Here is a 26,941-nt window from a genome sequence, read left to right as displayed (position 1 = left end):
TTCTTTTTTACCACTAGTTGTCCTGACACTCTTGGGTGACTTTCATTCTAAATGAGCACAGCTCCAAGCTGTGTCAGTGAAGAAGTGCTTGGCTGGCAAACAGTATGTTAAAGGAGCACATCATTTAAAAACACCATCATCTATGATCAAAGGTGTGATAATTTCATCATCGTTACAAAAGCTTTTCTTTATTAAGTGCAAGTCTGTGACTGTGCTACAATAACTAGGTTAAATCCCGATGGATTACAGAGCTGCGCTCCTATTTTTGGTTCACAAATGTGGGCTGGTCTCCTTCACCTGGTCAGCCAGAGTTTAAGTCCCCGCGGCATCAAACCTCCACTTTTATCAAAGTGTCCTTGATCAAGATAGCAAACCATTCCAAGTCTGTGTGGTGGTTTACTCTCTGCCCCTGCAGGGGCCAATCATGTATCATACATTCAACAGAAAGAAAGCAATCTGTGTCAGTTCACTGGATATCGCCTTGAATCCATTTATCGCATCAACTACCAAAGCTCCATCAGCTTGGTTACCACCTGAGGTTGGGCTCATTCAGCTCTGTCTCTCATAATATGTCTTTTGATTAAATATTCAGAGCGACAGAAACCTTATTTAGAGCACTGTCTGCTCTAAATACCCAACTTTTGCACTGCATGCACTGAAACATTTGGCAAACTGAAATCTGGAGCACTCTCGTCATCACATCATCTCAACCCACACACACAAAAATAGTACTGAAGAACATGCATGCACCCACAAGTGCATACAGGACTGCATCAGAAATATGAAGTCCCCTGTCAGAAATCTACTTAGCTGTCTCTTTTTCCCCAAGTGAAAAACCTTCCTGTGCGACATAGAGAGGTTGTGGGTGGTTCTTGCTTTATTTAGGTCTAATAAATAATGAAATCCACAAACATCCAACTTTAAAGTTATTTCAACTTCAGATAATGCTGACACTATGAGTTTCATGTATGTGAGATACAATTGAATCGGCAGCTTATAAATTCACGTGCTCGTATACATTAAGTAGGCCATGTTTAGGAAGTATATGGGTTAGATTTTTCCTCTTATTAAGGTCAATAAGTAAGACTGATGTCATGTAATAACGTAAAACAAGTTAAGCGGGCAGTGATCGGCTAACAAGGACAGATATAATGGGGTACAGGGGGTGGTGTAGGCAAAGGAAGCTGTATGATCCTTCCAGTTGGGTGCCTGTATGGGTCACACTGTACCCTCAGGGAGATGGTGGTGGGGGTGAGAGGGAGTGGGGCAAAATGGAAAGCCCTCCCCGTCTGGCCTGTGCATATCTTGGATACAAAGAAAAGCAGATCAGATTTTCCAATAAGAGTGGCTGTCATGCTGCTCTGTCTATATGCCACTGTAAGATTAAGGGCAAATTTAAGATTGGGTCAGACACATCCAGAGATCTGGCCTATACTTTGTGGCTCAAAGGGAAACACAGCAAAACCAAAGCAAATTTTACTGTTAAAAAACAGAAAGAAAGAAAAAACAACAATGTACTGATGGATTTTGGTGCATTTTCACATTTAAAAGCATTTTATGGCACTTATATGGTATATTTCTAATTTTAGTGACAACTCCAAGTATTCCACTTCACCTGTTCACACATATTCAAACAGCACTTCATTCTATGCACTTAAGTGCTTTATCTATATTGCATCCACCCCCACGGCCAACTGAGAATCACCAAATAATCTAACAACTCAGAACGTGGGAGGAGGCCGGAGGAAAACCATGCAGGCAGAAAACCAGCCTGAGAATCTGCTTGCTGTGAGGCAACTCAGGCAACCCTGTGCCACCCAGGACGTCTAATTTTGATTCAGATGTTATTTGAGATAAATTTGTACAGAGATTGTATATATTCTTCCTATTTTTTTTATTTAAAAAAGAAAAAAAAAGAAAACTTCTTGGACTATCAAACTGCCAATTTTTGCACAAAAATTTATTTTTCCCTTTGCACAACAAGACAACATTTAAAAAAAAAATTGAATGGTCTTCCAGATGTTAGCCACAGACCTTTGTGCTCTCCACGTCTTTTCCCTTTGTAACAAATATTAAAAAAAAAAAAAAAAAAAGTAGTTCTGGACTGCACGCAGGCCAAGCCACACTGTTGTACAAATTTCGACTCATCTGACAACAGAACAGTTTTCCACTTACCCTCAGTCCATTTTGAAACAGCTTTGGTGTTTGTGGATTTGGCATTTGTGGATTGCACGGCAGACTGTATTCACAGTGATTTCTGGAAGTGCTCCTGAGGCCATACAGTGATTTCTCTGACAGAATCATTCCCGTTTTTAATGCAGTGCAGCCTGAGGTCCCAAAGATCACAGACATCCAATACTGATTTTCAGCCCTGTCCCTTGCCTGCAGAGATTTCTCCAGATTCTCTGATTCTTTAATGATATTATGTACTGTAGATGAGATATTCAGTCTTCTGTAACTGTTCCAGAACACATAGTTTATGGTAGACCCTTGGCCCATCTTTACTTCTGAGGAACTCCGCCTCTCTAAGATGGTCTTTTTATACCCAGTCATGTTACTGACTTGTTGCCAATTAACCCAATTAAATGCAAAATGTTCCTCCAGGAAATCAAGGTATTAAAAAAAGCTCACTGCTGAAACGCAAACATTTTTAGATAGACAGCTGTGGTTAACCATGTTTAGCCCTCGAGAAACGCTAGGCTGTCCTTCATATCCCGTTATTCACTTCTGAGCTATCGGCTTGTCCACCAGCGCTTCACTGAAAGATAACACACCTCTATGGTGAATAATTCAGACGTTCCAGAAAACAGAACAAACACAGCCAGTGCTGGGTTTGGTGTCACTCAGCTGACAGATATGGAAATACAAACCCACAGAAAAGCGAGGCAAGGTCAGAGGTTGAACATTACCAAAAGCGTTCATTAAATGCACTATATGCAGTGTAGAAGTAAATAAAATTTGAAGCTGATGATTTAATTTAAAAAAGAAGAAGCTTTATCTTGATTGTGGAAAGTTACAAGCTGTGCACTGCAAAGGTTAACTTCTGAAAAATGAAACTTTCAACTCTATAACGGGTATTAATAGAGACTCTCTACTGAAAGCTTTTCTTTAAGATGCCAAAAATAAAAGACACACACACATAAATATACATATACATACATACCTACCTGTATCTATCTCTCTATATCTATCTATAGTTATAGATATGACACTTTTTTTTTATTTCCACGTCAAAACTTCTAAGTAGCTACACCTCTATCTCTTTTTAAAAGTTCAATATAATGAAACCTGAACTTGAAAAGAGCGGTCTGAAATACAAAGACACTCCAGAGAAGTGGGTAAAGTGGCGTGTGCAGAGAGAAAAAAGAACTGAAAGGACACGTATAAAAAGACAGGGCCTTTAGTGGAAAGAGAAGAGCTGTTAATGGTAATGCTTAAAACTTCCTCAGCTTCTCAGGGCATGATGCACTCACTGAAGAGGATCATCTCACACTCATAATCTTTCCTCCCTCCGCCTTATCTTTGTACATTCACCATCAGCAGCTGCAGAGACTGAGGGATAATATTAGCACCCCCTTCATTTACATCAACACTTTTACAGATTAGTGCCTAGCAGGAAGCGCCGCTTTAGTCATGCCACTTGCCTGTAACAGCTCTTTTTATTTTAATTATCTGTTAACTACAGTTAACTATGTTCCTCTCGCAAGCAAGGTAACACTAGAAATGTTAAAATTTCCACCAATATGTAACAAACGATCACTCTTATTATGCTTATATAAAACCGAATGAATGCACAGTGTCATAAAATGCAAAAATGGCAATGTCCTGCCTATTACGCTAAAGTAATTTGGCTTTTTGTGACTTCCAAGCTGATCCCAGGCTTCAAGAACACAGCTGGTGGGAAGCACAGTGGTCAAGATATTGAAAAATGGTATCCTGTGACAGTAACACTGTGAGCAAAATGAATATCAATGCTGATTCAATTTAGGCTGCAATAAATGTCTATTAAGTTGAGATGTGCTTGATTAAGCTCATTCTTCACCTCCACCTGACAATTTGTGTCATGTGCAAGCCAAAGCAACAGACAGAGTAAAGAATACATCACATGGACACGCTGTGCACCGTCCTCTCGAGCCAGCTGTGGTTTCCTGCTGTACTCACCCTGACAGGAGAAGCCACAGTGAGGCACTCTGCAGCCTGTGGTCTGTCCAGAGAAATTTTATCATCTTCTGTAAAGCGAGAACTTTTCAAGCATTTACAGTCATTTAAATGGTTTGGATATTTCTCTGTCATGTACTGCATAAATAAAAGTCATGGTGGTCACTATAAACAACATCCTCCTTTCACAGAAACATGATTTCTTTGTTCCTCATATTCTGCATAGATGACCGGCACACCCACACAAACACTAAGCCTCACAAGCTATCAAGAGAATAGCTGAATAGCTGCTGCTGAGTTAAATAGCCAGCTTTTATTAAGAGGCTTCTGCATCCCCCCCCCTCCCACACACACACCCTTGAACCCCTCTATTCAGACTATGGAGCTAATTGCTCTCATCTCTATGTGAATGGTCTTTTTTGCTGCTCATTATAAGAGCTTTGCACTCTCTTCCCCTTGTCTCATCTCCTGTCCCACTGACTTGTCCTCTATCTTGAGTGAGAGGAGGAGGAAAAAAAGTCAGTGAGACAAATGTAGTAGGTCAGGTAAGAAAAATACCCTGTAGAGACAAAGCAGCTTTGGTTGTTTTTAAGAGCAGTGCTTGCTGGGAGTTGAAGTCCCGACAGACCCAACAGAAATGGTATGATGTTAAGGTTTTCATCTCGATAAATATTTGCTGATCCTGTGTTGGAAGCAGCTAAACTTGAAAACAAACAGGTAATTTTTGACTTTGCTGCTTTGTCTGCAGATAAGTAGTTCAGCTACACAGCACCAAAGGCAAAACAGCAAGTCGATAACAAAATGCCATTATCGTTCTTGCTATCTAATTACACTGCAACAAAAGCAGACATTACACTGAAGAAGCAACATGAAATTATTATGAATGCTTAGTACTGTCAATGTAGCCGATAAATAAAAAAGCAGCAAGCCCCATCGGGAGCTGGAGGGAAGTGTCTAACAAACCAGCCAGACCACATTTTAGCAGATAAGATAAGGAGACAGGAATCAGTTGGAAGGTGTCAGCTTGGGAAAAGAACACAAAAATGACTCAAGGTCTTATGACTAATATAACACAGATGCAGTTTGAATATAATGGTTCAACTTTTTGTTCCCTCATGGGGTTAAACACGTCTTATCCAGGGTGATATTTGCACACTCTCTCTCCACCGCTTGTGTAAATGCATGGAAAATGTTTCTGCAGTCCTTCGGTGGACAGGAACTTTCCATTCCTATTAAAAATGAATCACATGTCAGAGTCACATGTCAGAACCCAAAATGGCTAAATCAGACCTGTTCTTGGTCAAAGTGATGCATTTTCAGACAAATGGAAAGTGGGGCACTGCCAGACTGGCACTGGGCAGTCAGCTAAGAAACCAGAGGGGGCAAGCATGAAAGGGCTGTTGAAGGCATTAAATTCTCTAAAGTTTAAATATGTGAGACTATGACCGATGAGCGACGGCAATTGGGTGTGATGCTTTGCCCGTGCGTCTCTCTGTGCAGCTCAGAGTTGGAAGATACACGTCAGATCAGCCTGAAGAGCAGGAGCAGCAGGTGTAGGTTCATAAAGTTAGACAAAAGCTGATGAGAAAAAGAAAAGGATTAACCCGAAAGGCCAATCATAAAAAAAAGAACAAGCTATTCATCATTAGCAGCTCACTGTCTGCTGTGACATCCGGTACAGGTTTTTGTCTGTACAAGTTAAACAGGACATGTTAAACCCAACTGACTGTTTTCGCACAAATACCCACAATCAAACTAGTATAAACACATACCCACACACATTGCCGCAAAACACAATGACTCACTTCCAGAAAAACCAGCATGACTGGCCCCACCCAGTGTCAGTGTATCAGCGTTTCATATCTCGAGCGTAGCTACGGTGGCTCTGACTGTGTGGGAAAAAATCTTAAATGATGGATGGAAGATTCAAGTGTGAGAAATTTTGCAATAAAAAAAAAAAAGACTGACTGCATGCATGACCTGTCATCAAAGATGTGACGCTGGGAATCTACCTGATAAGAGGAAAAAAAAGGAAGACTGTGGTTGCTGTGCACAGATGGCCTACAATATGTGTCCCTGGACCACTTCAGCAGCTTATCACCAGGAAACAAGCACACACACGCACGCACTCTTTCACGCAGATCTGTGAAGTACCTTGTTGGAACAAAGCATATCATAACCCGGCAGTACAATAATAATTTTCCAACTAAAAGAGCTTTAAAAAGGACAGACTGAGAGCACAGAAGAATATTCATCTTGGCTGGCTTAACCTTTAAAACACTCAACGGACTACAAAGGTTTTTAAGATGCTGCGTTTGCCATCGGATAATCCATCACTGCAGCACCATATAGGGCCATAAACGAATTCGCTCTGCAGGCAAGGCTCTTACTATAGCTTGACAGCTTCAAGATCCTCTGACACATAAAGCCATACAGATTTAGCATGGTGTGAATATCCACTCATTACAGACATACTGTAGCTTCAGAGCACATTACCAATAATTCTACTCAAGATGCAGTCTTACTGATTATTGCACTAGTTACCTTTATTAATTATAAGCCATCTGCTGCATTCTGGAGTCATGCTATGTTCTTATAAAAGAAGCCCTACTATACTACGTGATGTCCTGACATGACCTCGTACCTATAAATAAAACGCTTCTGCCATTTTTTAACAATGTCATGTTGTTGTCTGGGAGTTGAAGCACTTGTAAAGTAATTAACAATAAATCTGTCATTAAAAGTGGCTTTTAATTAGCTGCTGAGTACAGGTTCTCCATTGTGTTGTATTGTTAAACACTCACAGTAAATCACTGACAAGACCCAATTAAAAACTAGATTGCGCAAGCAACCCGTCTTTGGCTAAATACTGAATAGAGAAATTAAGTCTTCAGCATTATTTATTTGTCCAGTTTTCATGATGTGGAGTGGCATACTGTGTGTGTGTGATAGCTGCTTGGACACACGCATCCACATAGACAAAGAAACTGCAGTATCTGGGCATTAAAGGGGATTACAGAACAGGCTGGAGTTAATGAGCTCATAATTACTGCTAATTCCATGCACCACCAGGATCAGAGCAAGCCAGAGGTCTTGTTGCTAAAGGTACTATATATATATATATATATATATATATATATATATACACACACACACACATACATACACGTATGTGTGTGTGCGCGCGTGTGTGTGTGTGTGTGTGTGAGAGAGACCATGGAAAGAAATAGGAGGTCACATCCCTAAATGGCCAGTGCAGAAGAGAAATCCTTTTATGCCTTTGACAGGCATAAAGCTGACAGCAATGGCCAAAGGGGTTAGGACACACACACACACACACACACACACACACACACACACACACACACACACACCAGATGCATTAAACTGGCACTACTGCCTGACTGGAGCTTGAATTAGCTGTCAGATGTGCGTGGTGGTAGCCAGTAAAGTCCCTGATCTACTGAGGGTTGAACAAAGACAGCCTGGGTGTGTGTTACTGTCTCAAGGTGTGTCTGTGTATAAGAGATTATTGAGATACATCAATATTTTACAGTCAGAAAGGATTTTATTAGGATTTATTCACTTTGTTTCTTTGTCATTTGGATTAGAAAGTTATGAACATGGAATGTTATAGGGTGTGACTCAACTTAGAAGTAACCCTTGGACTTGATCCAGATCTGAATCTGAATCTTGATGTGTGTATTTTTGGAAGGATTCTTTAACATTTTAATATAAAGCAAATTGATCCAGATCCAGACCTCCTTCTGGAACCAGAGATTCAATTCATGGATGGTTTGGAGAGATTTTTGAGCTTTGGCAAGGGTAGGGACTCTCAGACTGCTATTGTTTTTCCTTGCAAAAATGAGGGACACATTCTACAAATGCTTGGATGCTCTGGATGGAAAAGGCGATTGTAAGCATCAGAAATCCTGCCCCATGAATTTTTATTTTCTTTTTTTCCCTGAGTGTAGGGAGGTGGAGATGGATGGACAGAAACAGTTTAAAAAAGGGGGGAATTGCTTCAGCAAAATTCTCCTCAGACAGCAAATTTATCTCTGTATCTCTTCTCTCCTTATGACCTCCCCAGAATGCATAAAGTTTTCTCAGAGTTCAACACACTGCATTTGAGAGTTGCGCTGGCTCTGCACTTTTTCAGTCCTGGTGAAATAAAACAGGACATTTGAAACAGTGGATAGCTTCAACCTTCATATAAGGCTAAGGCTAAGAAGAATTTCTGTGAGAATAAAAAAAAAAAAAAAAAAAAAAATCGTGTGACTGCTCATCATGTTGAAACCGACAGGGTCATCTTGAGCTCCTCTGTGCTATCAGCCCCAAAAAGGAAAAGAGTAGGAGCTAGGAGAAGTGTGAAGATGATTCCTTGAAAGGCAAGAGATCAACTATTGTCTGTCATCTCCTTAGTCGTCCTATACAGGGTTAAAAAAGTAACATTACTGGACCTGCGTCTGAAAAAAGTGGCTTTAGGGATTTGAATGCAGTCAAGATAAAAACAGTGCACTGACTAATTGAAACATATTTCATATAACTGCTCAGCAAGAATGGGGGGAAGTTTAAACAACTTCTCCCCAAAGTGTTCTTATGTTCCTCATGTAGAGAGCAGAACAAAATGGGTCAGAGAGTGTTTGGTAAAAGAATATTGAACGTGAGCTTTCTTTTGACCAAATAACCTCTGACCGCCAAAGTCCTTCTCTTCTTCACAAGACAACAGGAAGCAAAAGAGGGACAGCACTCCTGGGATAAGGTGGAATGGCCTTTTAAATCACCTTCATAAGTAGTTCAGTCTGGGGTGCAGTGTGGAGCACTTCCCAGCCCCAACTGAATGGCTGAGAACCGGGGAGGAGCTCATAAGGGGAACCCCAGCACGCAGAGGCCCAGGACAGGGGTTGGATCCTGGGGTAGAATTACCTCTGGCCTCCCTCCAGACATGTCAGCTGACTTAACGGCTGTGTGAAATAACGGCGCACGGGGATGTTTTGGTTTGAAATAGGGGGACTAGTGAGAGAGCGGAAGGGAAGGCAATGGAGGAAGAGAAAGAGAGGGTGGTACTACTTTTGAATGAAGCATGCTTCCTACAGGTTGCTCTTAACTTGAAGCAGCTGTGCAAAAGATGGTGCCATAGACATGAGCAGAAAGCACAAACACATACACATACAAAAGCATTTCCACTGGCAACTGCCCTCTGATCAATGGAATATAGTCAAGTAACACAGCATGGAGGAACTTAAACCAGGCAACAGACAAGAAGAAGGGCTAAAACACACAGTCAATTCAAACCTGCCAAAAGCAAGATAGCACTGACAACAAACACTGAAATATGATACTGTTAACTGCTAACCGTTGGTCCTGGGAAGGGACAACACTGCACAAACAAACAGTGATAGCAATTGAGAAACCGCATAGTGAAAGTTTGGCATTCATTTACAGTAAGGTTGATAAGATCAAATGTCTGCAGTGCTACCTAAATGTGTTAAAGCTATCCTGCTACAATGTCATTTACAGTACTGAGGAAAAGTCTTGAGCCACCCGTCATTTCTTTACATTGTGCTAGAAAAATGGAAGAAGGCTGTAGTGATTTACTGAAATGTGTAAACTTGCATAGAGAAACAGCATATAAGGCAAAGACCGAGTTTGTACATTTCTAACAAGCTTTAGAGCCAGTATTTATTCTTCAACACAGTATGAAATCTCTTAGGCAAGCTTTCTTGTCAGTTCTCCAGGCTTCTTGAAGAACATTCAAAGCTCTTCTTTGGACATTGGCCGCCTTTTGTTTCATTCTCTGTCAAGATGATCCCACACTGCTTCAACAGCGTGAGCACTGAGAAGTTCAATCCATGACTGATAGCGTTCCTCTTTCCAGATAGTGTTGTATGGTGGATCAAAATCTGATCAATTTTTCAAGATCTCTGGGTTTTATAGATAGCTACAGACACTCACTGTTGTACCTCTCTCCTGACCTCCTCTGTGCATACTGATGTGGATATGAACTAAAACTATCAAATTTGGTTTCATCACTTTATAAACCCTGTTACCTCTGATTTTCAGTCCAGTTTTTGTGTACTTTGGCACACCTCAGCCTTTTCTCCCAGTTTACCTTCTTGAAGAATGGGTTTTTGACAGCCACACTTCCACTGAGATCATTTCTAATGAGGCTTTGACGATCACCTGAATGTTCAAATGCATTAATCAGGTACTGTGACAGGTCTTTGCTGGATTTTTTTTCCTGTTTTTAGAAGACACGACTTTGCGATACTGTTCTTCTACTGTAGATATTGTTGAGCCTGTCATTTCTTCTTTGGTCCTCCACTTGTCCAGTTTCCTCAGAGGTTTTATGCACATACTACATACCATGCCAAGATATGCCAAGTTTTTGGCATTTTCTGTTGATTGAAGTAAAGAAAAGTGAATAAATAATGTTTTTGTAGCATGCTAAAAGTAGCAAAGTGCCTAAAGATACAGTTTGAAACTGGTTCTTTGCTGAGCTGTCTGTGTAGAGATGTGTAGAGACAAAACTGGTTCATCTCTTGGGTTACGAGCATCATTTATGACTGATCAATTCATAGGCCAGTCTTAACTTGCTTATCAAATAAAGCAACATGCCTCTGAAAATGTCTGGTATAAGGACTGCACTGAAAATGAGTGACAAAGCAGCTAATGTCCAAAGAAAACAACTTAAACAAGCATGAAGAATTATTGCTGAAGACCACTTAAAAAAATCTAAAAGCAATGAGACTGGGTTCAAGATGTGTGAAAAGTCACACATATGTAGGAACTACGATGTCAGTGTAATATGAGTCTGTGTTCAAGTGAAAAAAGATTGTGGCTCAACAGGGTTACCCAATGCCTCAGCCAGAACAACTGGTACAGATTTCCAAGTAAATTTTCAGAGGGCCTCTACACAAGAAGCTATCCTATTTAAAATATATTCTTCCTCCTCTGCCTACATTGTCCTGTGTCGTCAGATAAAGGATGAAGCTCTCTTCAAGCTTTTCAGTTAATTCGATAACTGAAATATTAACTGAAAATGGACAGAGAGAAAGAAAGAGAGCAAAAAGTGAATCAAATATGGTTCATAATTTCTGTTCACAGTGAGCTAGACAAAGAAACTACATAACCAACAGAACACCACTGAGCACCTGCTAGAGGTTGTGCAAACACCACCTGAACAAAAAAAAAGCAGGAAAAAAAAAAAGAATGAAAGGTCCATTGACTCTAGGAGAGATGCTTTTTCACTTCTGCTGCCTGATATAAAACAGACACCTATTAAAACACACACACACACACTGTTAAGGGGACAGACCTGTCATTGTAAAACCTATGTCTGAAAAAAAGTTGGGACGTTGTGTGAAAAGTCAATAAGCAAAACTTTATGATTAACAGATTATTTAACCCTGTCTTTAATGAAAATAAGACCAATTCAACAAGTCTAGCACTGAAACCTTATTTTGAACTTCATGCCAGCAAAAAAAAAAAGTTTTAAGCTTAAAAAGGGTGATGTTTACCAGTGTGCTGAACTATTTCTTCTTCAGTAACAATTGTGGTAATTTCAGTAACAAAATACTTCCTCACTGTTGCTTGACACATGATTGCAGATTTCGACTTGTTAGGGGGAGCATGGTGGTGTGATGGTTAGCATTGAGGTGTCACTGGAAAAAGGTCAGGGGTTTTTAATGTTTTCTGGATAGATTTGTTAGGCAACAGGTCTATATTACACTTGGATACAGTGCAGCTTCAACTGATATGGTCTTTCTACAAACTTGCAGCCTCCTGCTGTATTTAAATTTTAGACTGTCACAACTTCTTTAAGAATTAGCTTGTGTGTGCATTTCTAGGACACATGTGGTAGTGACCAGTGAGCCTAAGGGCGCACCCTGCAGGAGCCCACGCCTATCACCTGCTGTCAACTTATAGCACACACACACACTCCGGTCATGCCACTTAAAGTTGTTACAGTGAATTTGGGAGGCATTCCTTGCCCCGCGGGCCACTCAAAACACACACTTCACATTCCAACGAGTGTATTCTGGGGTCCCACTCCCTAATCATTCAACATATGCAGACGCACATATGCATACCACAGCACGAGTGTGCAGACATACACAGGGATAAAATGACAGTTCCAGAGGTTTCATTAAAACTGTAATTTGCAGCCTGAAGTTCCAGTGCAAGCCAGAGGAACCACCTAACTTTCCACTGAACTCAGAAAAACCCCTGGAAGTTTCAAAATAAGACACTGTGGTTTTTACTCTTCATTATCAGGGAGAAGCGGCATCTTAAAGTTCACGCTCTCCATGTTAGTTATATAGCTCCCCTCTAAGGTGCATGTGTTGTCTGGCTATAGGTTCTTCTTTGGCTTTGAAGTAACAGAGGAACTCACTAAACCACAGGAGGGACCACCTCGAGAAAATACAAGGTCTGGTCGTGAACACTGGCTCCCGTGTGTATAATAAAAAAAAGCGTATGTGGATGTCTTACAAGCACAGGTTACAAGCATCTGTTGTTTCGCTCACAGATCTTTCTAATGACCTGGTAGGCAGGGAAAGTAAACTAATTTGCACATCACGAGTCAGTGGTTGCACGAAAAGACTCAGGTCATGTGTTTTTCTTCTCCTTCATCCGCGCCCCAGGATTTGAAACCACTGCAAATTAGGCCAGTGACTCCACGAACGGTGAAGAAACTAACGTTTCTTGATGTTTAAAAGTGCCACTGGTTGTCTGGTTGAATAAGAAGGCCTATATGTGCCCAGAAGGAGAGATTTAAATATTTTGACGAACTCTGTAAATGGAGACACCCTAAAAAAACAATACGTTTGACATGGATGGACCTGTTTGTGTGTTTAACAGTATTAAGTTCTGTTCATGCACTATGATTCACGAGGGTGTAAGGCAGTTGTCGCATCCCAGTCATCCAGTTTTGAGTCAGCAAAGCGCGTTTCCAAAACAACTTAATCCACCTTGCGTAATAGAGTCCCTAAATCCAGCACAATCACAAAGAAATTGTTTGTGTGGAATGAAAACGGGGCTGTTTGAAAGCAAAAGTCGCAAACTTCCTATAGTTATATGTGATATAGCATAAGTGCTCTTGATAGGAACATAAATGAAAAATATTCTTAAATAAGAGCCTGAGCGATTTATCAGCGTCCCAATATTATCGTCCAGCATTAGCTAGTTACCGACCTATCAGTATCGACTTTTATATCAGCAGATACATGAAAACTGAAAAAATAAAGAAGAATAGGAAAAAATACCTTACAATATTGTCACGAGTGCCGACATTGCATACTCTGTCCATCACAAGGCTCTCAGCAACTTTCCTGTTGACAGCATGTGTTTAGAACACCACATACACAACAACAGCTGACCCAAGTCAGGCAGAACGTAAATGAGTAAATAAATAGCTCCACATAGCAAATTTTAGATTAACTTATTTAAGCTTCGTATGTTTGAAAAAAAAAATATAAAGATGTCGGCCAATATATGGGACTTTTTAAACTCACCAAATATTACTTTTAGACTTAAAAATCCTGTATCAGTTGGGCTCTTCTATATAAATTTGAAATATGAAAGTTGAAGGGCACCAACAATGTCAGCAGAAACGTGTAAAGCGATAAAGGTATTCAGGATTTCCATTAGCACGGTAACTTTGCAGTTCTCTTCCTGCCTGTGGCTGTAATTGAAATCTTTACACATATCATTTTTAATTACTACATTGTACCTCTAAGGTGTGGATCATACTTGGTTTCAGAAATAGACAGAGACAGAAGCAGACGTCAGGGACATGAGGTTGTTCTTAGTACACTACTTTTTAGTGTACTTTGACTGCAGATTGAGGAAGCAAGCACAAATCAGTTCCCTTGTTATGTGGTTGCTGTCTGTACAAGTCTACACGGCGTTTACTTCATAGAGCCCAACATAGCACCTCTGATGATGGTATTTATGTCAGTCAGATCCCAACGCACTCACAGATGTGGAAAGTGTAACACTGAGTCAATGAAGCAGTTGGGACTCTTAACTCTGAAAGCCCTTGACCAGTTATATGTGCTGCTTTGCCAGTGACTTGACTACCCCACTACAGCTAACTGACATCAGCTATGGCAAGAGTCTGATCTGCATCGCAGTGACATATGTTCCATTTTTATTTGATTACAAGAAACTGGGAAGATTTCAGAGTGATGCACACTAAAGAGTGATATCACTAGTATGGAAATAAGTTATTTGGCTGAGTTTGAGAACCAGCAGGTGAGACATGCTGAGAAGGCTACTTGTATAGTTTTCAGATGACACCACATTCAAAAACACACAAAGTGACACTAAGTTGATGTTGGATTGACTTCAATATGACTAACAGAGTTGAGCAAATCTTTGTGTTGGCCAGAAGTGGTCGGCTAATGGCGCATGTTTAATGTTTGTCCACACACACACACACACACACACACACACACACACACACGCACACACGCGCGCTGACGCCCACACCCTGGCATATACATACTTTGACTCACACTCTCACTACCACCGTCTCTGGCATCGATCATACAGTTTGGTGATTGCCTGAAAGCTTTAAGTGTGTTCCTGTCAGTTTCTATGTATTTGTAGGTTTATCATTCTTTTGACAGCCAGTCTGTTTAAGCATGCGTGCCCAAGTCAAACACACTGACACAACCCACTAGATGATCCGGTGGGACAGTGTGTGTGTGTGTCTGTTATGTGTGCAACTAAAGTCACTCTAATGCTCTAATGGGTTTACATAAAGGTTCAATAGAAGCTCTGGGGGTCAACTGACCAAAAAGAGCAAAGTCGACCTCCATTACCCCCCCACCATCACACACAGCCACACAAATAGAATCAATACCATCAGAGCATCTTGGCAAATGTGTCTGTGAATCAAGTCAACTTCAGAGTTGTTGTTGTTATTAATACAAATATGTAGCTTTTTCAATAAGAGCATCTCTCTCCACATTTCTTTATTCACCATTAACAGCCTGCAGCTATCAAGTGGCCTATATTAGCCCACACATTCAGACATAGTCTAAGCGAATTCTCACATGGTGTGGGCATAAAGATGATATGGAGGAGGCTTGCTGATTTTCACCCAATCACAGAAGATACACCGAGAAAGCTTCGGCTGAGAATGTAGGTCAGCTGTTCTGTAGAATGCGGTCCAGTCCCGCAGCGGATCAATATGAACACACCCACTCACAGGCTACCTGCCACTGCTGAGTGACTGAACCACAGAACACCATCAAGCAACTGTCATCGCATCCACAATGAAACAACAGACCGCAAAATATAGACACTTAAGGCCAACACGCACTTCAAGCGCGTGCACAGTTATGCTGCATTCACATCCACTCTTCAGCACTCTAATTAGATGATTTGCAGCAAGTTCTCCTCAGATATGGATTCCATTCAGGCTGCAGAGTCTGCTGCTTGAAATCAGTTGGTCTACGAGCAGCAACAATAAAAGGCAGTGCTGATTCAACATATGGCTTTGCGCATTGAAGTCTGCCTATAAACGGCATGGTAAAGAGGCAGCTCCATCTATACGGGGATCAAAGCCCTTTCTTTACTAGGTGTCTAGACTGATACATACCATCCCAGAACAGCCCCGGCGCACGCTATTCACCACACTGAAACGTGCCACCATGCAGCTGTTGGACTTTTATCAATGAGACATGCTGCCGATTTTTACGCACAGGCTCCGCCGGAGCCTCTGCAGCATATTTGCGACGACCGAGCACCGCCAGTTTGTGTCATTAACGAAGAAACACAACCGCACACGTGTGTGTCAATTAGCTTCTTATCCGGCATCCCCACTAGTCACATGCAGGTTCTATTCTCATTTATTACCTTGACAGAAAGTGCATTGTCCTCCCTGCGCGCTGCGGAGCCGGGAGCTGCAGCATTTTCCCGTGTAGCACGCGTCCGCTCATTCTACAACCGTCCAGCTTTCAAGCCGCTTTGTTCCCGTTAAACATATCCCGCTGCCAGAGCTCTGAGGCCAAAGAGAAAGAGAATCCACCCGGTGCTTTCCGCAGCTCTGATAACCAGGGAACCGCCTGTAAGAGTCAGCAGCGTTGACTGACTGACCCACTCCCGCAGTGCTTCCACTCACAGACACACACACACGCGAACACACACACTCCCCCTCATGGAGGGAGGGAGGCACGGAAGGCAGGCAACACACCCAATTCCTCCTCCTCCGGCCCGTTTCACTGATCGCGACCAGCTGCGCGTTTTCCAAAAAAGCGCAGAGGTTTAAACACGCACTGAGCCGTGGGACAACCACGGAGCCATCAAATTCTCCGAAGCCACACGTCGAAGACGTTTTCACACTCTTCAAAACTCTAATCGGCGCACAATACGCAAACCCTTGACTGCGGTCTAACAGAAAGTCTCTGCTCCACTGAACTGATTTTATTTTCGTCTTCTAACAGCAAATGTCAGTGGAAAAAGTCTTTACCTTCAGTACCAGTGACACAAAATAAAAATTTCCACTACACTGCACTGAGCTGCTGGACTCTCTAACACGTACTTCCAATGAAAACCCCAGAATTGTATTCTAAATCCTGATGCACTTATGTAGGATTGACTTAGTACCTCTTGGCAACCCACTTGGCTGTAACACAAATATTTTATTGATGCATTATAGAACATCAATTGCCTGGGGTATGTATGTCTTCTACAGCAGAATTTGGTTTGACAGCTCTTTGGCTTTCTTTCTTTCCTTCTTTTTCTTTTTTTTTTTTTTTTTTTTTTTTAGCTCTTTACATGATCAAAAAGACACTTGTTTGCACAAAGTGCATAACTGAATGAGCTCTGAGGCCAAAAAGTCTATGTTTCTATTGTAGCACAGTGTGTTTTTGCTATTGGAGACTTTCAGAGCAATAGACTTGTATCATGTATCCACTCCCCTGGAGCCCCTCACAACATCCAGTGGTGTTTAAACACTTTAAGTACTGAGTGGACCCCAGTGAATAGATCTGTCTGTCTGCTGTTCAATAAGTGAAAGAAGGGCAAAAAGGAGAGAGACAGTCAGAGGAGGGGGAAATGAAGACAATTAACAGTGTCATTTCAGTAAAATCAGGACACTGAAAATGTGTGAGAGGCAAAGAAAGAAAGACGAGAGTTAGAAATAAAGAGGAAAATCCCAACACAGGGATAAAGAGAGAGAGGGAGAAAGCAAGAGCTCATTAACACCCTGTTTTTAAGTGCAGCAGGAACAACGACAGGATTCTTCAGGGTTCTGCTCGCCCGTACCATGCAAGGCCAGGTGGGCACACAGCGCTTGTGTGTGTTGCAGAATGTGACTGGCACATTGGCATGCTGGACCGCAGGTGTGTGAAGCCGCTGCCATCGTCGTTGCCTAGCGTTACTAATATAGAGAAAGGAAAACAGTTGCTATGTGTGCGCACACACATACACACAAAAGCACAACACTACTCCCACATTCAGCATTAGCTTTTATTTATGTCAGCGCTCATCCAAGTTTCTGGAAGGGTTACTTGGACAGCTCTCAGTGTCCGTCTGGCCAGCTTTTACTTCAACCACTGACTCATGTCCAGACATGCCCTCTGTCTCCCCCTGTGTTTATTTGCCTTTACTCATCAAAGACAGTCTCTCTGTCTCTTTTTTTCCTTTTTTTTCTTACTGCTACCCCCCTTTCACCCACCACCTAAGAGCACAGTGCTTGTTTTCAAGTTTTCAAGACCCTGTGTGTCTGTGTTGGTGCAGTAGGGCTGTATAATTAGGTAGTGATGCAACTATGTAATGACAGTGTACAGATAGGGTCATCCATACGACCCTGGGAACTGGTCACTCCCCTCCTGATGAAAGAGACAACAGACCTGGGAAAACTCATCCCCCTTATCAGCGCAGGAACACACACGGACACTGTGTGTATCCATGTGCTGGGCTGTTGTATGTTTCCATGTGGAAACAGACAACTCTTGCTAAGCAATGTAATGAATATAAACACACTTTTTTTTTTAAATCCCTCACATACTTTGATTACACTGAAAAACCCATTTTCTTATATTACACAGAGCTTTCTCTATTACCTTATTTCACTTTTAGTTGTCTGCTTTCTCACTCCTACCTGGCTTTATGTTTCTCTTCCTGTCTGCACTCAAAAACACATCTATATGTAATTATTGCCTAGCCAGCTTTCTTTTAAATGCTGAGTGTCATTTTAAATGTCTCTAGCATGCGTTTAAGGAATTTAAAAGCACTGAGTTGTTCTCAGTGAGCTTCTTACAATGAACTAAGAGGCCTAAAGCCCCTTTCAAGCATGATATACAGTAGACAACATAACTGGATCCATCATCCCTTAAAAGTGACTTCCTACTCTTATTTAGACATGGGGCACATTTACACCTACAGTGATGGAGAGGTCCATTGTATGGTCATGATTTTTGGCATATGCACAAAATACTGGTTGTACTTGTGGCATTGTTGCCTCCACTGATGATTAACCATGTATTTGAATGTTTAGTTTCTCCTCCCATTTTTACTAAGAGTGGTGATTTTTTTTTTGTGTGATATTTTGTGTGTTTATGCTGCATGGCACATAACCTTAAGTACAGCTGCCTGTTGCCACCCCTTGCACGTAAGCTTACATGCTCAAAATGCACCGTACAGCAAATTGGCAAAAGATTTGGTGAGATTAAAGAAAGATGGAAGAGAGACAGAGTGCAAAGCCTGTGTAAGCCTGTGCATGCCTAGCTGCTAAGGTAATGCATGCAGTACAGACTGGTACTGCGATGAAAGTGATGTAAAAAAGTTTCGAGATCTGACCTAGCAAGACTGTTGTAGCAACTCTTTCTGGAAAGTAACCAGGATGTTCACTGGGACCTGACATGAGACAAGCTCAGATAGCGTTAGATGTGAAGTGGGTAACCTTCAGTTTGAAATACAATCTCACCACAAGGTCCATGAGCAGCGGTTTAGGAGCTTTTGATTTTTAAACTCTTTTATAAACAATACAACAATATACAAAGTTTGTTGACTGTGAGATATGTAAAAATTACTCTGAAATCTGAAATGTGATATTTGAACTGTTCTCTGAAACATTTAGTTTGTACTGAGATTGCGTGCTACTTTGTGTGGATGTAGCTTAAGAGTGGTGCAGTATTCCTGCAGTTTGCAGTGTTTTCCAACATGGTCATAGACTAAGTCCTATATACTATTCATATTTAGACATATTAGACAAATTAATAACCAATAATTTTTATACCAACCTGCAAAAAGTCTGTAAACTGGTTAGAACTCTATTGTGATGCACTCACAGTTAACCAACAGAGTGCATTTCCCAGGCTGAAAAGGCACTCTTGTGCTTAACTTTTGGACCTTCCATGTCAAGGCCACCAAAAGAACCTTATTAGGCACCTGCTTGGAGAGGATGCTATTCCTGACTTCAAAGATGCTTTCCCTCTTAAGAGACAAAAAAGAAAAAAGAAAAAAAGAAAACGAGGTGGGGAAGAAAAAAAAAACATCCAAAAGAATTCAAACGCAGCTCGAGACATTTGTGCAGCCAGTATAGCCCGAGTCTGCTAATGAGGGTATGTTCAGTACCAGGAGAAGTGGTGCGTGCTTGAAAAGAGATTAAGATACGGTGTAATGAAGTGCACAGGAAGGGAAAATGATGGCAGGAGGGCAAAAAGAAAAGTGTGTGACTAACGTTGAAACAGCCCCAGAGAATAACACGGTAGGAGTCAATGGGAGGGAAGCAAGGCTAATTCTTATGCGCATTACCAACCCCCGTCACACCCTGCTGTTACACTTCCAAGACTTGGATTTACTGCATATATCGCAAGTATGCATGTGAGAGTGAGACTGCACTTGTAGCGTAGGTCTGAGACCGAAAAGCTCTCAATAAGCTTAACCGTGCATTTTCATTTACCCCCAATAGGTGAACCCAGCGTGCTCTTTACAGGCTCTGTGGATGTAAAGGGAGGACATGAATGAGTTAGATAAAGGTTAGCAAGAGGGTGTGCGCTCATGAGTGTGTGTGTGTGTGTGTGTGTGTGTGGATGGAGGGGAGATGGAGGAGGGGATTGGGGGGGGTTACTGTGGGAACCAATCTTCTCAGGAATGAACCTGACAATTTCCTCAAACATTTTTTATTTTAAATAACAGAAACCACTCATTTGGAAGTTATGAAAGGGGAACAGCATTTCACAATAAACTGTTTAAAGTTTCCGATGTCTCATGTTTAATACCGTCATTCCAAATTTAATGAAAGTGAATGGATTTTTTTTCCATATGCTGCTTAAAGCATTAAAAAAAAACTACAAGTTTCAAGCAAAAACAAAATTCTACTGTTATTTCTGTTTCCATAAACAGTATCCTTGTTTCTTCCTTCTTACTGTGATGTTCCACAGAATATACCACCAACAGCTGAGGGCAAAATGGAAACAGCAGCAGGAAAAAATAGAAAGTCTACAGGGCTAGCTATACTAACTATAAGCTTAACTGGCAAGATTTTGCATAGCAGACAAAAGTGGCAGACCAGCTGGAAATCCTAATTTCATGCTGTTGATCCTAAAAATCAGTTTACATGTTCCTGTTGAACTCATCACTAGACTTCAGAAAAAGAAATAATAAAAAAAAGACACAAGAAAATTCTTCCCATTAACATCTGCTAGTTATTATTGAGATAATACAAAGAAAAAATGATTCTGAATAATTACTGCTGGTCATTTAACACAATATTTCAAAGCAGTGAGCACCATAGTCTCCAATGCGTTGGAGTTGAGCAATAGGTTTTCTATTAAATTGTTGCCAAAAAGTCAGAAAAGCAATGATATATTGGCGGGTTAAGTGGTTTAAAGTCAGCTGCTGTTGTTTTAGTATCATGTTCACTGTTTTCAGGTCACTTGCCTTTTTTCACCTCTTCTGTAGGCCGAGTGTGACTATGTCATAAGAAAAAAAAGGAAAAGTGAATTTAAAACACCTCCAGGAAGAGTGTGATTCATCTCTTTCCTTAAAGGAAATGGAGTGGAATTGGTCAATGGGTGAAGCCGTGACACTTTGACCTCTGTAAGTTAAGAAGCCGAACGACTCACGCACAAACTCTGTTCTCGTCATTTGCTTATACTGTTGTCATGGTAATGCATCCCTCTGAACTATGCGGGGGTCCTACACACTCACACATACACACTCACACAGGCCATCATAACCCCCTTATCCACACCCCCTTGTCCTTGCAGACTGCTGACCAAGTCCTTCACTCCTCTTTTGCTTTTCCAAACCCTGCCATAAGAGGAAGCCAAGGATTAGGAGGGATTTTGCCATCGCATCTCCATAGGGGTTTACCAAGCCTCAGCGTGGGGGGGTGGTCCAGGCAACAGTAGCTCTGACAGTGGTTTTTGGAGTTTACTTGGGTAGAGGGTCGAAAAAGGGAAGTTGCACAGCATGGCTGAAAAGTATCTAGATGCACCTTGTTTTTTCTTTGAGTCACTGACTTTCCCAAAGTTTGTTTGTTTTTTTTTTCTCTCAGGGAGAATGTGAGAATAATCTGTCTGGGCGATGTAAGAGTAGTTCCCAAGATCCAATCCAGAACATGTGCTTATTGCTCAACAGTATGTTTCACAATAATGAAATGGCAAGTAGTCAAACTAAACATATCCATAGAGACCAGCAGGAGTACAAGTCCAGCATTCGTGCAACAACTCACAGCAGCCTAGCTGAACATTAATACCAGCATATGTGTGTAATTGTACATGGATATGAGTAAATGTGTGAGAACAGAAAAGGTGAAAGTGGTGGAAAAAAAAGAAAAAAAAAGGGTCAAAGCAAATACTTTGAGCAGCGGTTAAACTCAGGGCAGATGAACTGAGAGCTATGAGAAATGCTCATTCATTCAGTTTGTGCTTTGTTTGTTTAGTCTTAAAGGAAACAATGTCGCATAATGCAGGGCAATAAAAAGGTTAATGATAAAACTGTGAGGCTCACACAGCCTCAGCAAACACACAAGAGTACAAAAAAAGTTAAGGGCATTGTTTGCATCGAAAAAGGAGGTGTCGGGGGGATTTCTAGGCCTGCAAATCCCTCATGAAGCCCCATATGTTACTCTCTGCTAATTCTTTTAATGTGTTTGCGGGTTGGTGGGTGTCTGTCTCTTTCTATGTGTGCATATGATTAGATGTGTGGGTGGATGCTTATTTGTCCCATATTAACAGACAAACAGATTAATGTCATTATTGTTTGTCAGCAATCTCCTGCTGTTAGAGCTGGAGGTGGTTACATCACCCCTTAGAAAAATAGTTCGGCAGATGCACAATGCAGCTAAATGCAAATTCAACTAGATGTGAGATATAATTATAATTATCCTGTACAGTAAAGTGTGGCTTTTGTGGTTAGAAAACTCCATACAACTCTGTTTATCTATCCTAAAGCAAAATGGCTGCGATTAATTAATAAATGGTGTTTTTAAGATAAGATAAGATAACCTTTATTAGTCCCACATGTGGGACCGTCTCTGTGTGTTCTCCGTGGGAGTTCTCGCTAGTGTTTTGGCCACACGTGCTGGAACAAAAGAAAGTCCCCTCCATAATGACAGAAAAAGTAATTGATTACACGCCACGCTGAGCAAACAGAGCCAAAGGAGCATGGCACAGAGGCAGAGAGGCCAAGAGAGAAGTAGGTAGTGTAAGACAGAGCGCACGCCCCGCCAACCTCCTCAGACACACCTCAATCTGCCTCTCATCAACTTTTCATGTGAATCTGCCTCTGACACACAACACCATACCCAATACTGATGTATAGGTGCACAAATACACGCATCTGTACCCTGTAACGTTCTCATACTGGGGATCACTATCCAATTCAGGAGACACTGATATAATGGCTAAATATTGGTGTTATGGACAGATATTGGCAAATAGAAGACAGCATTTACTGAGATCTGCAGGTAATATTTGTCAATTCTGTGATGACTAAACGTTCATAAAATATGCAAACAGGCTTAGATTTCTTTGTTTCTCTGAAAAAAAAACAGTGTTGTTTTCTTTTACAAAACAGACTGAAATATTTACTGTTGCCATCAGCTATTGGTCAAAATGTCCATCAGCATCAGCCTAAATATATTGCATCCCCAGTTCCTAATTCCTTAGCCAATAATTCATTCATTTATGTAAACTATAAAAAGCAAACAGGCAGGAAAAATTGTTGGAGACACTTCCAACATTTCCAACAAGTATCAAGTTGACATTCATAATTTCTTGACACTTTCACTATCGACTCATGGCTGTTCAGCTTAAAGTCCTTCAGTCTTAAGTTTTCACACATACTTCAGCACAATTAACAGAATATCAACAAGTAATTATAATATTATATTTATGCAAACGTGACTTAACTTCACTGCGATAAATACTACAACTTTGAGGCATCATCTTTAAAACTCCAGAGAAGGCCTCAAAAGCCATTCATGTCTCTTTTCTTTAAATTCTTCTGGCCATACATGCATCTCACCTTTAACATCTTCACACGGGAGAGATGTGAACACAACTTTGCTCACGCCCAGAGGGGAAAAAACCCTCAAAAAACCATTTAATTTAATGTGTTTTCTCCACGTTTCTCCCACTATATTTCATTTTAATTACAGTTGAAGTTATAACAACATTTAGAGTGAGGCAGAGTGCCTTGCTGATTTTGGGAGGGGTCTGTAATTGGACCTCAGTGTGAGTCACAGTGTAAAAGTTCGGGGTCTCAGCAATAAGGAAGACCTACATGGCTGAGAGTGAATTAGTAACCTGCAACTCATGTCAAAACCAGATGCAAGAAAAAGAATTCATGAATCAAAACGTTCAGGATGTGTCTGTGTATATCTTCATGCAAATACATGTATAGGTGACACATACTTGTTTTTGGCCAGTAGATGGAGTTGGTGACCAACAAAATTAAGCTTGACCTAGTGAAAAAAACAAAACCAAAAAACACTGCAATAACATTCACACCCACACAAAGTACACATGTATAGGAGTTTGGAGTACACCCCAGTAACACAGGAGATAAGGATTAGAGGCAATGATAAGGTCTATTGAATTACACTAAATTAATAATGCTTTAGAGCTAGATTTAACTTTACCTCTAAAGTGTCTGTGAGGCCAAACATTCAGTCGCCGTCACAAGGCTAAAGTAACCAGTGATGATATATAAAAGCCTATTCCAGGCCTCATTGGTTTTCAAAACACATTACTTCTCTATTAAAACATTCCTGTTTGTGTTTCACTTCTCTGTACTGCGCTGAAGTGACAGTAAGAGAAGCCAGCTCACTGCTGTTGCTTTAGAACGCACGTGGCACTAAATCAAAGCACTTATAGCAGCACACTCAGACAGAAACGCTTCAGGGAGCTTAGAGTGTGTGTGTGTGTGTGTGTGTGTGTGTGTGTGTGTGCGTGTGTGTGTGTGTGTGTGCATGTGTGTGTGTGTGTGTGCGTGTGTATGTGTTTGCGTCTGTCCTGCTCCACGATACATGTTTTCATAATTCAGACATTTAGTGCAGTGAGCCAGCCTGTCTCGCGGTGTAACCATGGAGACTATGCGTTTACTAATGGGAGGTCGCTTCCACCCAGAAGCTAAAGTGTCTGCACCCAGCAGGGTGGAAAACAGCACACACTAAACCAGTTGTTAACACGTGAATTTGCGCATGTTGGCCAATTATCACCACAATTAACGCTGTCCATCACAACAATGTGATGCTCAGACACAGGCGCGCATAGACGCTTTTCATTACAATCACACTGGTCATGTATGTATAATCACATGCACACACAAAGAGCTAGTACTAGTTTCTGAGCACAATATCTTAGCTCCAGCTCAAATATTTTCAAATAATTTACAGAATTTACCCCATTGCTCTTTGTGGTGTTGGTGCTTCTCTACACACTGGACTGTTTGCACTTTGATGAATATGTAATGATATTTTTTTATGCCTTTAAATGGCAACTTACCTTTGAATATCAAATCTATGAGAGAAGAAAACAAAAAGCTATTTTTACTTTAATTTAAAAACGACACAAACTCTCAAGTTACTTAAATGAATTAAAGTAAAAATCAAATAATTAATGCTTCCCGTGGCTGTATATATGCAAACATGCTATTGATCTGCATTATTTGTACAAGCATTTTCGTTTATATTTGTACAGGGAAATTGTGCAGGTTACACAAAGTAAATCACTGCAACAATTAAACAAATCTGAATGACGCGTACATGAGTGGGAGTCCAGGGGAAATACGGGGAGGGGGACTTGGCTCCAGATGTAAGTAGAGACCCAGGCTTGAAAAGCACAGGAAACAGATAACTGAGTGACGGGATCATGACTCAGCGTGTGTGTGTGAGTACATGGGGTCTGTGCTCAGCCAGGTCCACGTATAGTCACGGTAAACTTAGTATGTGTATGTGACTCATGCCTGTTACTAAAGTGAGCCATAATGAGTCCAGCAGTGAGTCACATGGTCATCTGTACATGTTTAAGGACAAAAATGAGAATGTTGTGAAAGAATTTTGTTTCCTTCTGTTTCACTTTCATTTTAAAGAACAAAGAGATGAGAAATACAAAATCCAAACAATGCATAATGTGTTTGCAATGCATAATGCATAAGGGGAAATCCTGTGTATTATATATGCCAGGAGGAGATATGTAGTGTGACCTCTGTATGACAGGGATGGTGTCTGCATGTATAATGGATAAGTATGTGTAATAACTTATGGGCTAAGAGGGAGAAATGGAGCACTGGGGCTCTCAAAGCTCAAAGGGTGGAGGGACCAGCACAGAACAAGACAATTCTGCCCTCTAGTGGTAAAATATATATATTAGGTATGTAGTTTAAAACCGCAGCAAGTAAACACCTGTGTATTACACAGGTTACAGTATAACGGAGCATTAGGCACGACCAGACTGTTGAGTTAACAAGACTTCTTGGTTCATGTAAAAGTTATTTGAAAAAAAAGAAGATAAAGATGAACATTTTAGGGCTTCATCCCCTCTGTAGGACTCTTGGTAATACCACTGGGTATTTATTTATGCAGTTATAGAAGCATACATTTAAACATGGTCACCAGGACACAATACATGTACAGAATCGTACACAGAAAAACTGCTGAAAAGTTTTGATAACTTTTGTTTTAAGAAGCTTTTTTCTCCAATTGAAGTTTTACTCTTACCAACATCCAAAGGATTCCGATTCAGGACAATACAAATTAACCAATTATAAAAAAAAAAATAAAATGAAGATTAGTTAATCTCCAGAACCGAAATCTCACTAAACAAATCTTAATCTACATTTGGACAAGACGTTAGAGCCTATGTGTCAGCACTACCTTTACCCCCTTGCTAGAAACCCAGTGTTTAGTCCAGCTTTAAAGTTTAGAGGACATCTGATACAACCCTGAATCATTACTATTGTATTTCTGTCTTTCACAGTTCTACGTTAAACAGAAGGCACAAACAAAAAGGCTGTTTTTCCCTTTATGTTTGCCTTAGTATGAGTTTGTGAGCCTACTCTGCCACCACTGTCACCTCTGTTTCTCAATCTTTTTTCCTTTAGTCTGCCAACTATTGTTGCTCCTCTTTTAGCCTCCTAACACAAAACATAACATAAACCTGTACAACCACTAATCAGCCATGACCAGATCCACAGTAACGCAATAAAGGGATGTGAACTGTGTCGCAACTGATTTCCTGGTGACTGGGGGTGCATTTTTGCAGTTACTATGGAGATGTCAAAGTGTGGCCAGGACAAGCTCTTTTTAAAAAAATAG

The 26,941-nt window shown here is 40.9% G+C and overlaps 1 protein-coding gene across 7 annotated transcripts in view; it reads right to left on the bottom strand.

The window, feature by feature from the left end:
• LOC134617968 (neuron navigator 1-like) overlaps window positions 1-26,941 on the bottom strand; it is an 81,304-nt gene that overhangs the window by 21,453 nt on the left and 32,910 nt on the right. The gene's annotated exons all lie outside the window — the stretch shown is intronic.

The sequence above is a fragment of the Pelmatolapia mariae genome, linkage group LG20 (genome assembly GCF_036321145.2).
Source record: "Pelmatolapia mariae isolate MD_Pm_ZW linkage group LG20, Pm_UMD_F_2, whole genome shotgun sequence".
NCBI lineage: Eukaryota > Metazoa > Chordata > Actinopteri > Cichliformes > Cichlidae > Pelmatolapia > Pelmatolapia mariae.
This window is presented reverse-complemented; position numbering and strand designations above follow the sequence as displayed.